At 47.3% G+C, this 12600-nt stretch overlaps 1 protein-coding gene across 4 annotated transcripts in view; it reads right to left on the bottom strand.

The window, feature by feature from the left end:
* The window catches only part of LOC125712453 (PDZ domain-containing protein 2-like), a 76645-nt gene that overhangs the window by 45944 nt on the left and 18101 nt on the right, over positions 1-12600 (bottom strand). The window contains exon 1 of one of the 4 annotated variants that reach the window (XM_048982511.1): positions 1235-1935. The exons of the other annotated variants lie outside the window; for them this stretch is intronic. The gene's annotated coding sequence lies outside the window, so the exon portion shown is untranslated. Of the gene's footprint in view, positions 1-1234; positions 1936-12600 lie in introns of those variants that run through there. 4 annotated transcript variants of the gene reach the window in all.

Genomic DNA, 12600 nt, shown 5'->3' on the forward strand with positions numbered 1-12600 from the left:
GATGAAAATCTCTCATTCAGGAGGCAACCTGGACTGCATTGCTTGTACCAGGTACTCGGTGTTCCTGATTAGCTGGGAGCCGGGAGGGAGCAAAAACGTTGCCTGTCCGGACTTCCCCGAGAACTGGGCTGGGAAACACTGCTCAAACTGGAGATCTTGTCTTTGGAAGAATGACTAGAATTCCCAGCCAGGTGTGACCCCTCCCTCCATTAGTGAGGGCACACGACCTAGCCGCTCACTACTCCGCCCCCTCCGTGAAATTCCCGCATCACTCCATCTTTCACTCCAAAAGGTGTCATTCTCAGCAGAATCGTTTCTAGCCCTAACAATGAAGGATCATCTTACCGATTTCACTCAATTCACCGAAAGCAGGCCGACTGAATAACACAAAAATTGCTGGGTTAATGTTCCCACTTTGCGGACCCACTAAGCAGGCAGATTGAGTCTTTATGCTTTAATTCTGCCTCCTAGTGCTTGGAAAATCGCTGTATATATGTGCAGGAACACAAAAGCAGTGTCTCAAACTGCAATTGAGAGCCTGTCCCGATGGCCAAGCAAATCCTTGGAGAGGGTAACTCCTTATGACAGCAGGCTAGCCAGCTGTAAACAGATCCATTTCAAAACCTTAAGCTATGTGTGTTAACATAGACGCAGCCGTTCACCGGAGACTGGAAGAAGCCTCCGTTATTGCAATTGATGTTTCCAGCGTGTCTGTCACTAGAATAACGACAATCACACGTACACTTGCCTTGTAAAGACACGCATGTTTTACTCAATGGTCATTAGCCAAGCCTTCATTAGTACTCATGTTCCAAAAATGCCCGAAGAGCCTACAATCATCAAGGTGTAATCGCTTCCATTACTTTCTGACAAAGGTGCCTTTAAGGAAACACGGTCCTACACCCAACCTGGGGGCTACAAGTGCAGAATCGCTGGCAGGGACTGTGAACGTTTTACAAAAGATATATACATATTCTAAGTACGATTAACTTTCCATTAATTTTGCTTTTCACCTTAAGTCTATTTAAAATATAAATGCATTATTTCAAAATTATACATTTCAAAAGTAAAATGTCGGCTATGTCGCGCAAGAACGACGCATGAAATCAGGCACAGGATCACTACAGGGGTTTATAATACCGATCTAAGTTATGCATGGGTACATCAGATGTTAAAAGCACATGCAAACTGTTATAGAGAAAGAGAAAAACTTTTTAGAAATGATTTTCTATACCTGGATCGACCTTGTATCTCATTTTCGCGCCAGCCTACTCAGGAGTGTTGACTGAATCCAGAGTTGATAGGATAAGAAGGTTAGGAGATCCTTTACCGATCTGATCACCTGCGGTACTTTTTCAAGTCCGCACCAGCAGTCACTGCCTTTTTATTCACCTCCTTTTTGGTATGAACCAAAAAAGGTGCATCTTTACTTTTCAGCTGTATATCCGCAGCGCAGACTTTTATTCCAGGAGCCCAGCCGTCCTTCTACCACCCTGATGTTGCCCAGATGTTCACACGGTCCGCTTTATTGGGCGCGTGACGCCGCGCGCCGTGCAGCTGCCCACCGCTGCTCTTTCACGGGGATCTTCTGCTTTAAGATCCTTAAATGCGAAGACTCCAGAAATCATTGCAAAATGACTCCTGTGAGGGAAATGCACGCGTCCTGTATTTATATATACATATATATATTTATATACATATATCCCCGCCTCTTCGCAGAAGTTCAGACAGCCGCGTTTGGGACTTGCTGCTTTCCCTATGAATGGGAGGGTTGCTTCGCCGCAAAAAGGCGATAATCCGACTGACAAAAACACTTCAGGGGACGGCCGCGTTCTCGCATTGTGCACGTCGCTCCCTGCCGTGACACGGAGTCACAATAATTGTGAAACAGAGACGAGTCAGCGCAGGTTCGCCGACTGGTTTGGCCACCGTGATAATGATATTCCCCTTATCATCCGAGGGGTAAAGATTAGCATTTTGTCTGATGTCTAAACGTTCATTCCCCCTGGCAAGGAGCGCCTGACGGGCAGATATTAAGTTACGCTTTATAAAGTAAGCTACAGCAAACATGAGGATTTCAACTTTCTACCCTGCAGTGGTTACACTAGATAGTGTTTTTATCCTTCAGTTTCTTGAAATCGAACTAATCTATTAGTCAGAGACATAAATATTTCTTTTCGAAGCCAAGGCAGACAAGCCTATGGCAAAAAAAAGTGTTTTCCTGCCCGGAATGTTAGTAAGGAAATCGCTTATAGCTTATAGGAAATGTAGCCGGTGTTCCCGACTTTCGGGTCTCTATTTGGATTTTGCCCCAGTCCATAAAAACTTTGGTCACTTGATATGCCTAATATATTACCGCTGTGCATGTCTAAACGTATTTAACTCGGGAAGAAAAGGCTTTTGATTGTAGCTAGTGAACAGAAGTACTGTACGTTTAAGAGTAATTCCGACTGTTTACAAGCTTAAAAAGCACCCAGGAATGCGTGTCTTGGGATAAATTTGTTGCCATTAAAATAGGTCTTAAAAATACTGATTTTCTAATAAATAAAAATTAAAATGAGAATATTCCACGAAGCAAGGCAGTGAGTCTTGATGTGGTCCAATCCTAAGCATTTCCCTGCTTTTTTGAGAGCCTGCGGTTTTACTGCGAATAATGAGAAGAGCGTCTTGGCATTTTCCGCCCTTTGGTGGAGGGAGAGGAACAGGCCAAGAGACTATCATTGCACTTGTCAGGAGCCGCAGCCCCGGGCCCGTCCCGCTCTCATTAAATAAAAAGCAGCTTCTGGAAGAGAGGCAGCAGAAAAATCGCCGCTTCAAATCAAGCCCACGTGGGCCAGAGCACTGACAGGGTGGGGTGGGGGGCACTTACACACACAGCAGGATGGCCCCCCAAGCTGAAAAAAACCTTCGAGCTTTCAACCTCGGAAATACCTGTTCTGCAAGGTAATCATTTGTGCTTAAAGGTGTTTCCTGCGACAGGACAAAACGAATATATACATCGCAGACCTAATGCGTCTGTCACGGAGGTAGGTCTATTCATAAACGCCACAGCCACGGAACCGGATATCTGTACCAGAACCGGGCACAGGATGCTCGCCGTTTCAATTAAGAACAACACAAATAAACATCAAAACAGCATCAGGTTAAAAAAATATGGTATGCCGATGCGTACAGCTGTGTGGGGAGAGAAATGGTGAAATTCTACTCATTTTTAAGCAGTTAGTGCGAATCTGACACAGAAACCTTTCCTTATCCGCTGCCCCTTCCTGCACTGTGATGATTATATGCACAGATTCCATCCCAGTGACAGTAATAGTGGATGCCTCCAGCCCCCCCCCCCCCAACCCTCCCAGACTGCCCCCAGCACTTTTGGCTCGGACATAAGCAGGAGCAGCATCCCAGAATTGATTAAAAATTCAATATTCATAAGCCAGACTCAGTCCAGTTACTTTACACCGGTGATCAATTTGAAAATGTGAAATAAGGCAACATCTTCAACCGAAGCCAGAAACCTCACATGCTCTTCAGAGTTTGGATATAGTGGCTCAGTTCCCCCAAAAGTTCTCTGCTATATAATGCGTAAAATATAAAAACAGAGGTTTTATTATGATTCTCAGTAGAAAACTTGTTCACATGGCGTTCAAGTTACAGCCTAAACCAGTTTAAACCTGAATTTTCTCCCTTTCTGCTGGCTTAGCCAATATCCTGAGTACTAGTTAACTATTTAGAAACAAGTTAATCCTTCACTCAGTGGTAATGCCAGCGTTTGCATATTCCACGTGCGTTACGAGCCACGATTTAGGGCGATGGGGCAAATGGGCGGCAGGTACCTTTGGGGGAGGAGCCTCGCTCCCAGACAGCTAAACACCTGCAGGAAACCTGCTGCTCTTCCCTTGAGTAAGACACTGTGAAAAGGAGCTGTGGATCTGTGTAAGGCTGCAAGATACAGTGCTGGAATTCGCCAGGCTCCCAAAACTGCAGCCTGTGGAAATGTCTGCTGTCAATCGCCCTGGGATTAAAGCAGTGATTGATGGCACACAGTAATCCCTCCCCCCCATTACGTATATAAGGGGACTGTCACAATCTGTCTCCGTCAACCCCCGTCTTGTTCCTGTTTGGCCAGCAGATGTCAGTGCTGGCCATCCTGTGCCCTTTCATTGGCGTCTATCCCGGCTGTTTCTCACCACTTGTTATGAGATTATTGTGAAGGCCCACACCTGCCCGTCGTGTAATCCTCATTACCGTTATTGTTTATATGTGTTCATATGTTTTTATATATATCTTGTGCTCCCCAGCTGTTGCTTGTCGTGAGTCCAAACTCCACAAAAGGAGCCACACCCCTCTGTAGTTTCCCTAATAAAGTTTTTACTTTTTTCCCGTGTAAAGGGGGGGTTGACTCCTCCTCCGCACTAGCGACACGACGGACACACTATCGATACCCCGAACGGTGCATCATCAATGATGTTTCCAGATCGGGGAAAGGGGCTTGCTGTTACTATGGAAACAACTGATAATTCATTAAAAAAAAGACTGACAGATCCGGACGGATTCAGATTTAATGGCATTAGATTTAAACGCAGCTGTGTAGAAACGCACATTAAGAGTCATAATCTGCAATCAAACAAACCGGTGATGGATTCTGTAAATCTACCACCGGGCCTCGAACAATTTTCTTTACTCAAACTATGAGGAAAGTCCAGCATTTCCTGAGCAAAAAATGGAGGGTTGGTGACAGCAGCACTTCCCCAAGGCTGAGTCTGTTTATTTATTTACAGAGCCATTCAAATACAAGGTAATGCTACTGCTTTGCTGTTAAAATAATTTCTTTGAGAACAAAGGAGACCTCAGGTTTGTTTGCCTTTATTCCGCCGGAGGTATGCTGTCTCTGTGACCTGTTTATTCCACTGTTAGTGAAATCCTCAACACTCTTTTGTTCAAAGACAATGTCAGTGTTAAGTTACTGAGTCCCCATAGCACAACCGCACAACGCTCCGCATCGCTGTGCTCCCGGGGCCACTCATATTGTGCGTTGGTTTCCATGGGCAACCAGGACACACGCCGGACCAACCAAAGCAGACAACACAGGCAGACTGAAAGCCAGACTGAAAAGTAAATATTAACAAGTATTTTATTAATTAATGACTCGATGCAATTATACCAAGTCAGAGTTCCATACAAAAGCAGACTGACTGGCGGTCAGACTTCAAAGGGAAACCAAGTAAAACAAATGCGAGAATTTCTCTGAAAGAATTACAAATAATGAACAAGCAGCGTAAAATGGGTAGTATGTATAGTAGTAAGAATTTTGCCTGTGTGCAGAAGGTCATGGGTTCAACTCCTTTTCTGGCATATTAACTAGAAAACCAGTTGGCCCTTGAGCAAAACCCAGAACCACAACTGCACCAGAGAGATTCAAGAATTTCCCCCAGGGATCAATGAAGTTGATCTTATCTTATCTTTGATGCTGGATGCTGGCTGATCCTGATTTTTCGACTCCAGGCTTTTCCTCATTTGAATGTTATTTTGGACAAAAACATACATTAAATAAATAAATGTAACATATGCATTTTGATATATGCATAAATAGGGGCGGCATGGTGGCGCAGTGGTTAAGACTGTTGCCTCATACCTCTGGGACCCGGGTTCAAGTCTCTGCCTGGGTTACATGTCTGTGGAGTTTGCATGTTCTCCCCATGTCGTCGTGGGGTTTCCTCCAGGTACTCTGGTTTCCCCCCACAGTCCAAAAACATGCTGAGGCTGATTGGAGTTGCTAAATTGCCCGTAGGTGTGCATGTGTGAATGAATGGTGTGTGAGTGTGCCCTGCAATGGGCTGGCCCTCCATCCTGGGTTGTTCCCTGCCTTGTGCCCATTGCTTCCAGGATAGGTTCCGGACCCCCCACAAGCAGTTTGGAAAATGGCTGGCTGGCTGGCTGTAGGCATAAATCCAGTAAAAAGGTAAGAGCAAGTCAGCAGTCAAGCTCTTTTTAAAGAAATTATGCTGGATTAGAAAATCCTTGGTGGTGTGAAGTGTGAATGGACTGTGGAACGAGCAGACAGTAATGGACAGAAAGGCAGTAGATTCCATTCTGTCTGCAGAGCACCGGCTCAGTCTATGCTGGCAAAAATGATGGGAAGGCCAGCTGCTAAATTATGCATGGAGTGTTGGAAATGGTTAACTGAAGCCAGGAAAGAAGGGGCCGTGTAAGGGGACGTTTAAACACCTCGGGTCAGGATGCCAAACAGAAGCACAAGGCACCAATACTTGGCAGAAATCGACAGGCTTTTTGAGGACAGGCAGAGGCTGGTAAGGGGGGGTAGGGGGAGGGGCCCCACACAACACTGAAATAAACAAAAAAATCAAGAAGCTGATGTGGCCATTTATGGGTTTGTGTAACAGTGTACGAGCCATAACAGAACAGGCAGCTCGAAGACTATATCATATAAGGCTGATGGAATAAAGGGAGCAGGGTTCGAGTCCCTGCCATGACGTGACACGTGTGTGGAGTTTGCATGTTCTAACCATGTCATCATGGGGTTTCCTCTGGGTACTCGGGCTTCCCCCACATGTTGGAGTTCATTGGAGCTACCAAACTGCCCATAGGTGTGCCTCTCCGAGTGAATGGTGTGTGAGCGTGCCCTGTGACAGGCTGTTCCCTGCCTTGCGCCCATAGTCTCCAGGATAGGCTCGAGACCCCCCGTGACCCCGAATAGGATTAGTGGTTTCAGGAAACGGATGGATGGATTAATCCTGACTGCACCCCCACGTCACCACAGAAACACACACATTTATGTTGTACTTGTGTTCTATGTAATAAGGGTCATAGTGAAACTAAGACCGAATCAGAAGAGTTTATTTGATGCCGAGTACTTTGATATACAAGAAATTTCTTTGGGTGACATGCTGTACAAATTATGGACAACCAAGACAATATACATAAATAACACACATGAAATGTACTTATTGTATTATCTTGATTGTCCTTTATTGGTTTGCACAACATCCAAAGCAAATTCATTAGCAAACAAGAGTTTATTAAATATATAAGACAGTATAAACATTTAAGGTAGACCTACATTTGCTATGCTATTTTCATGATTCATTTTACTCATTTTACACGCTAAAGTCAGTCACGAGTAGGTTAAACCGAGTAGGTTAAACCGCAGACAATAGCAACACGCTCACAACGCACGGTCTATGTAAGTGTCGCAAAGCGATGTTTTACTGCCATCTAGTGGAAACGTTTGTAAAAAAATTATGTTAAATTACCAAACTAAAGACTCATGACTACAGGAATAGAAAATCATTTTAGCACTTGCAACCTTTTAAAACAAACTAATTATAGATTGTTTTTTTTCCCACAAAGTAAAAAAATGCAGACATCTAAATAGTGAGAAAAGCGCCGGCTGACGAAACATTTTCTCCAACACCGTTAAATGCACAGTCAAAACAGCCGCACCGTAAGGTAACACTTTGTGGGCTTTTGTCACCAAATAGAACCTTTTATTATAGTTAGATTAGTAGGCGGTGATTCGTAGATTTAAGCGAAAGCCGAGCAGGAAGCCCTCAGTCCGATAAGCGACCCGGATGCCGCAGACCCAGCATCTGTATAACAAGCTCCGGAACGACGGGGAGCAGACGAAGCCCAGATCCGAATAAATCCAACTGCACAGTCCTTCTCTGCACAGTTAGGGACCAAAATGACGGGTTTACAGCATAAAAAAGGCAATGCGAGACAGATGTGAAACGCAGGGCTGCCAGACGGATACTGCAAAACACACATGTGCCAGCCGTACTTCAAAGGGCCCCCCTCTGTTGTATGACATCATTTAGAAACTTAAAGAATGATTTTTCAATCTGTAGTAAAATGCACAGCATAGACAAGCATTTGAATGAAATTTCGATTTCTGGTGTTAATTACGAACATTTTTACTTTTTTGACTATTTTGACATCTAAACTGTTACACCACCCCTAAATTTAATTTTTTTAGCACTCGAAATGTAATGTTGACATAAATGAACGACATGAATACTTAAAGTGTCCTTTAACATGTTACTCCAGCAAATGCAATACAGAGGACAGAGATTAAATTGTTAAAATATGCTTCCATGCGAGGCTCCTTGGTCTGAGAAGGCGGTTTTCCTGCGTTTGGATCACTTTCGGAGCCAGTCCCGGAGTAGGGATGCGCAGAATGCGTACAGAGACACGCCTATGCACACGTTTGCATGCCAGCAGGAACAGGGGGTCGCTCCCACGCGACTGCAAAAAAAGTGCGCTTTTCACGTGTACTGGGCTCAGATCCAGAAATTCCTGCAACTGAAAGAATGAAGCCTCGGGAAGCAGGTCTCCCTCAAACCCGCGCTGGCTCAAATTTCACTTTTCAACGCTTTATTTGTGTGCATATACGCGCAGACCTTTGCCTTCCCGAATAACGTTAGAAAACCTCGTTAAATCACCGTAATCACTTGTTCACGAACAGATGTTTTGCGCTGCAGAGCTTTAACCCGCCGACAATAAGGCAGCCAATTCAGGCAGTGGAATCCTTGTCCGTCAGCAGGCAGGGATAGGCTCGGTTTGGAGGTTCGGGAGCATATTATGGTGTGTTTTTCCTGGTGGTCCTTCTGGGTATATTTTTGGGCTGCTTAGTGCTGAGGTAGTGTGGTGGTTTTGGCAATAGGGAGCTTTAGAGGCGGGGTGTGTGGGGGGGGGAGATATACAGCCCATCTGTGCAACGCATGTTGATGTGTATTTTCACCACAATACCCAGTGTAAACACAAACAGCCCAATTGTGTGTGTATGTGTGTGTTGGGGGGTGGGGGGGGGAGACATACTGTCAGTACCAGTCACCCCATTCGGCAACATAGGCAGCTACCTATGCCTCCAGTTTCTGAGGGGGTGCCAACTTAGCAAGCCAATTTCACTTAGTCTCAGATAGGGGGCGCCAGCGGTGATGCTCCCTTTGACCGGAGCTGATTTCAAGGCGACTAAGCTGTATGGGGCCAAACTGTGGGACTATCGCTGTGGACAGTGGTGGGTTAATGGTTAGGGAAGCACACTTGTAATTGAAAGATTACAGGTTCGAATCCCTGACCAGCAAGGTACCACTGAGGTACCCTGAGCAAGGTACCACCCCCAAGCACTGCTCCTCGAGCGCTGAATTAGCTGCCCCCTGCTATGTCACATATGGGTTAAATTCGGAGGTGTGCTGTGGTGTGTTAGCAAAGACTACTGATCACCTGATTCTAATCAGCTCTAGATCACAGGAGCAGAGGTGAAAAGATCAGATTAATGCCCAGATCACATTCGGCCTCAAACTACAGCCACACGAACCCCTTATCCTTTCACCTTCCCCTCTCTAGGAGCAGCGGAGATCCAGACGGAGCAGCAGCCCATATCACGACCCCCCCCCCCCCACCTACGACAAGGATTCCGCCTGGCTTTCCTGCTGAGGTCTGCATTTTCCCCTCGCCGAACCCAGGCCAGAAACCATCATCCTCAAATAAGCAGAGCTGATCATAAATTATCATACGTTCAAAGAGCTTTGCTTCTTCCTAAGGGCCCTCGACCGCACTCCATGTGTGCCTTCATGACGGAGCGTAACACCCGCGTGTGGGAACGCTGCACCCCCCTCCCACAGGGTGTACACTTCACTCTCAGGTCCCTGGGAAGATCCACCTCAGACAGAACTGGCCCAACTCTGAGGCTGTTGCCAAAGCTGTATCCCAAACCCACAGTGGCCTGGATCCGGCCTGAACGTCAGACCATCAATAGTGCATCAACCACCGAGTTCTGATCTTCTGCGTCCTCTAAACCCGACTCCAGCGGCGTCTGGGTGCCAAAGTTAGAGGCAAACAGCCAAGGCCCGGCCACATATGCGAGAGTCCGTCCAGGCTGTGCTGTAAGGCAATTCGCTTTATGGGTCCTGCTGTGAAACTGCTAACAGATTTTTACACAAGGAGGACAAGTCACTAGACAACAGCAATTCCCTAACTGGGTCAGAAGATCAACAGTCACAAAAACACCTCCGCAATTACAGTGACCATCCCGTGAATTTAACTGAGCTTCAAAAACGCTTTGGCCATCCTGGCGGAACCTGAGGGAAGGAGACCGATGACCGAAGCTGATCCAATACCCTGTACTGGTCTCCCGCTAGCTGTCGATGCAGCCCTCTGTCAGAGGAAATCTCCGCTGTCCAAGCGTGGCACAGATAGATGCTGAGCCTAATTTCTGATGGAAGGAACAGCGTGGAGGGCTGCTCTGAACAGGAGGATGTGATAAAAAAAACAAGTTTAATGTTTAAGGAGCTCAGTGATAATTTAATGGCTATACTCTGTTAATTAAAAGCCCACTAACCAAAGTCTCTCGCCAATTTCCTGCTCAGCTGTGTTCTTTCTCCTTCCTATATGCAAATGCAAGACACCTCATGCTGTATATGAAAATATTCTAGATAAGGATAAAATGGATCAAGGCATAATCCAGCCAATCAGTTCCTGTTTTTTCATAAACTGACCCCAGCGTCGTCTCGGAGGTGAATCTTGCATAAGGGTTTGAAGGCGGGAATCAGAAGCTGCCGTCTGTTTGATATGCAGAGGATGAAGGTCATCAGTTCCAGCAGAACGATCCAGGCAGCGGCTTTAATACTTGTGAAGGAAACCAGAGAAAAACTTAACGGAAAAAGTAAATAGGACAAAAAGTCTCCTGCTTCGCAAAAAACACAACTTTTAGTCAGTCATCGGACCACCTTCTTTGAGGAGCAGTTTCGGTGACCCTCTGCTACCCTGCGTGGCGGGTGGGGTGGTTTTAAGGCTGGGGGGGGGGGAGGCAGGGGCAGGATCTGTTTAGCTGTCCGACCTGAACGGGCCTAAAGCAGCTGACAGCCCCCTCAGCTTCTTCAGGGTGCCCCCACCCATCCAAAACAATGCAACTCCGCTCAATTGTTCATGTCACCCCCCCCCCCACAGGAATCCCCCCCAGCAGATAAGTAGCCGGCAGTCGAATCAGGACACCATGAGCCCAAAGGACCCCAAGGCCAGCTGTCCATTCCGCAGTGGCCCGGAGGAACCCGTCCACCCCCACATAAACACTCCGTTTGTTCATTCACACGCAAGCTGCAGCGCGGTAATATTAGCCGCAATGCTAACCCGGCTCACGGTGACAGCTGTCACCATCACCAAGCTACTGGGGCCGGATTCTACACGAAAGGGATCAAACGACACGGGAAATGGGCTCATATGCAAGCGAACGTCCAAATAACAATGACCGTGCAAACAACTGCCAAGCAGGCGGTTATAAACACCGGCAAACACTCGGCTTGTAGCGGTTCGGCTTTGGTGAGACTTACTCTCCTCGGAGATCAGAGAATAGGTCTACAAACACGCAGCCTTCTGTCCCATGTGAGTTTCCCATCCAGACACCTCATCTAACACAACAAGGCATGAGGGCGACCCTCCAGCTTCCAGCGCTTAAGGATGGGGACGGTCCGTAAGAATCCAAGTCCTCAAAAGCATGAGAGGGAGGCGAGTCTAAATTTAAAAGACCACAAAACCGTAACCACAGGGGCCCGGTGCATCTCATGTTGCTCCCCGCAGTTGGCGGACCCACCCAATGTCAAGTCCAGTCGTATCTCTCCCTAGTGGGGCCGGGGACACCAGAGACACCCCCTCCCACTCCCCCAGTACCCCCATTTCACAGGCAGGCACTGGCCAAATCTTTATACATGCCTTTGGAGTTGGGGGGTGATGGTCTCATACACCACGTGGCCCAGGGCTCTGGGAAGCATCACCACAAGGGTTTTCATCAGGAACTCGCAGCATGGGTGGGGCGGGGGGGGGAGCGTGGGAAGTGCGAACAGAGGACCCACCCTCCATGGTGGCACCAAATGACAAACCGGGTGTAAAATCACCCACTGGGGGTATTTAAGGCTGGAGTGAGTGCTGACAGCCCGCGATCTCGCCTGAAGCGTAAAACCATTTGGAATTCAACTTAAACTAGGGCAAAGGATGCTGGGAGGGATTAAACATAAGCTCCAGCTAAGCACATGCAGAGCCTGAGGAGAAGCCATGTGTATGTTAGACCCGTCCTGTCATTCAAAGCCTTGCCGTTTTCCTCTCTGACTGTGGCCTGATCGATGTCCACATAGGGCTCAAAGCAGAGCAGAGATGGAGAATGTGTTGCAGCACCCAGGAAGGAACAGTTCTGGGCAGCTGTAAGACAGCGCCGCTCTCCATTCCCACCCCCCCAGAGACTCAGAGGCCTGGCAGCTTAGAGGGGCAGCTGCAATGCCAGGGATCCTACGGTGGGACACGATCCAGACACGGAAAGACCGTCAGAAATCGGTGGAATGCCGGCACCTGCTACAGAGCTACTGCTACGAGGATGCGTCAGACTTTCTGGTCTGCCAGCGGCCAGATTCTGTCAGCCAGGAACACACAGGAAATATGCGGATCCTTCCGAAGGGATGAGGAACCCCAGTCTGAGCCGAGGACCAAATGCATCAGGCGTGTGTGGCGTTAAGACGGCCGGCTTAGGTTAAACCCCCCCAGAGACCACTTGGTGTTTTTCCAATGGTGATGTCCTTAAGAGATCCTTACTATTCCGAA

The sequence above is a fragment of the Brienomyrus brachyistius genome, chromosome 2, assembly GCF_023856365.1.
Source record: "Brienomyrus brachyistius isolate T26 chromosome 2, BBRACH_0.4, whole genome shotgun sequence".
In the NCBI taxonomy this organism is placed as follows: Eukaryota; Metazoa; Chordata; class Actinopteri; order Osteoglossiformes; family Mormyridae; genus Brienomyrus; species Brienomyrus brachyistius.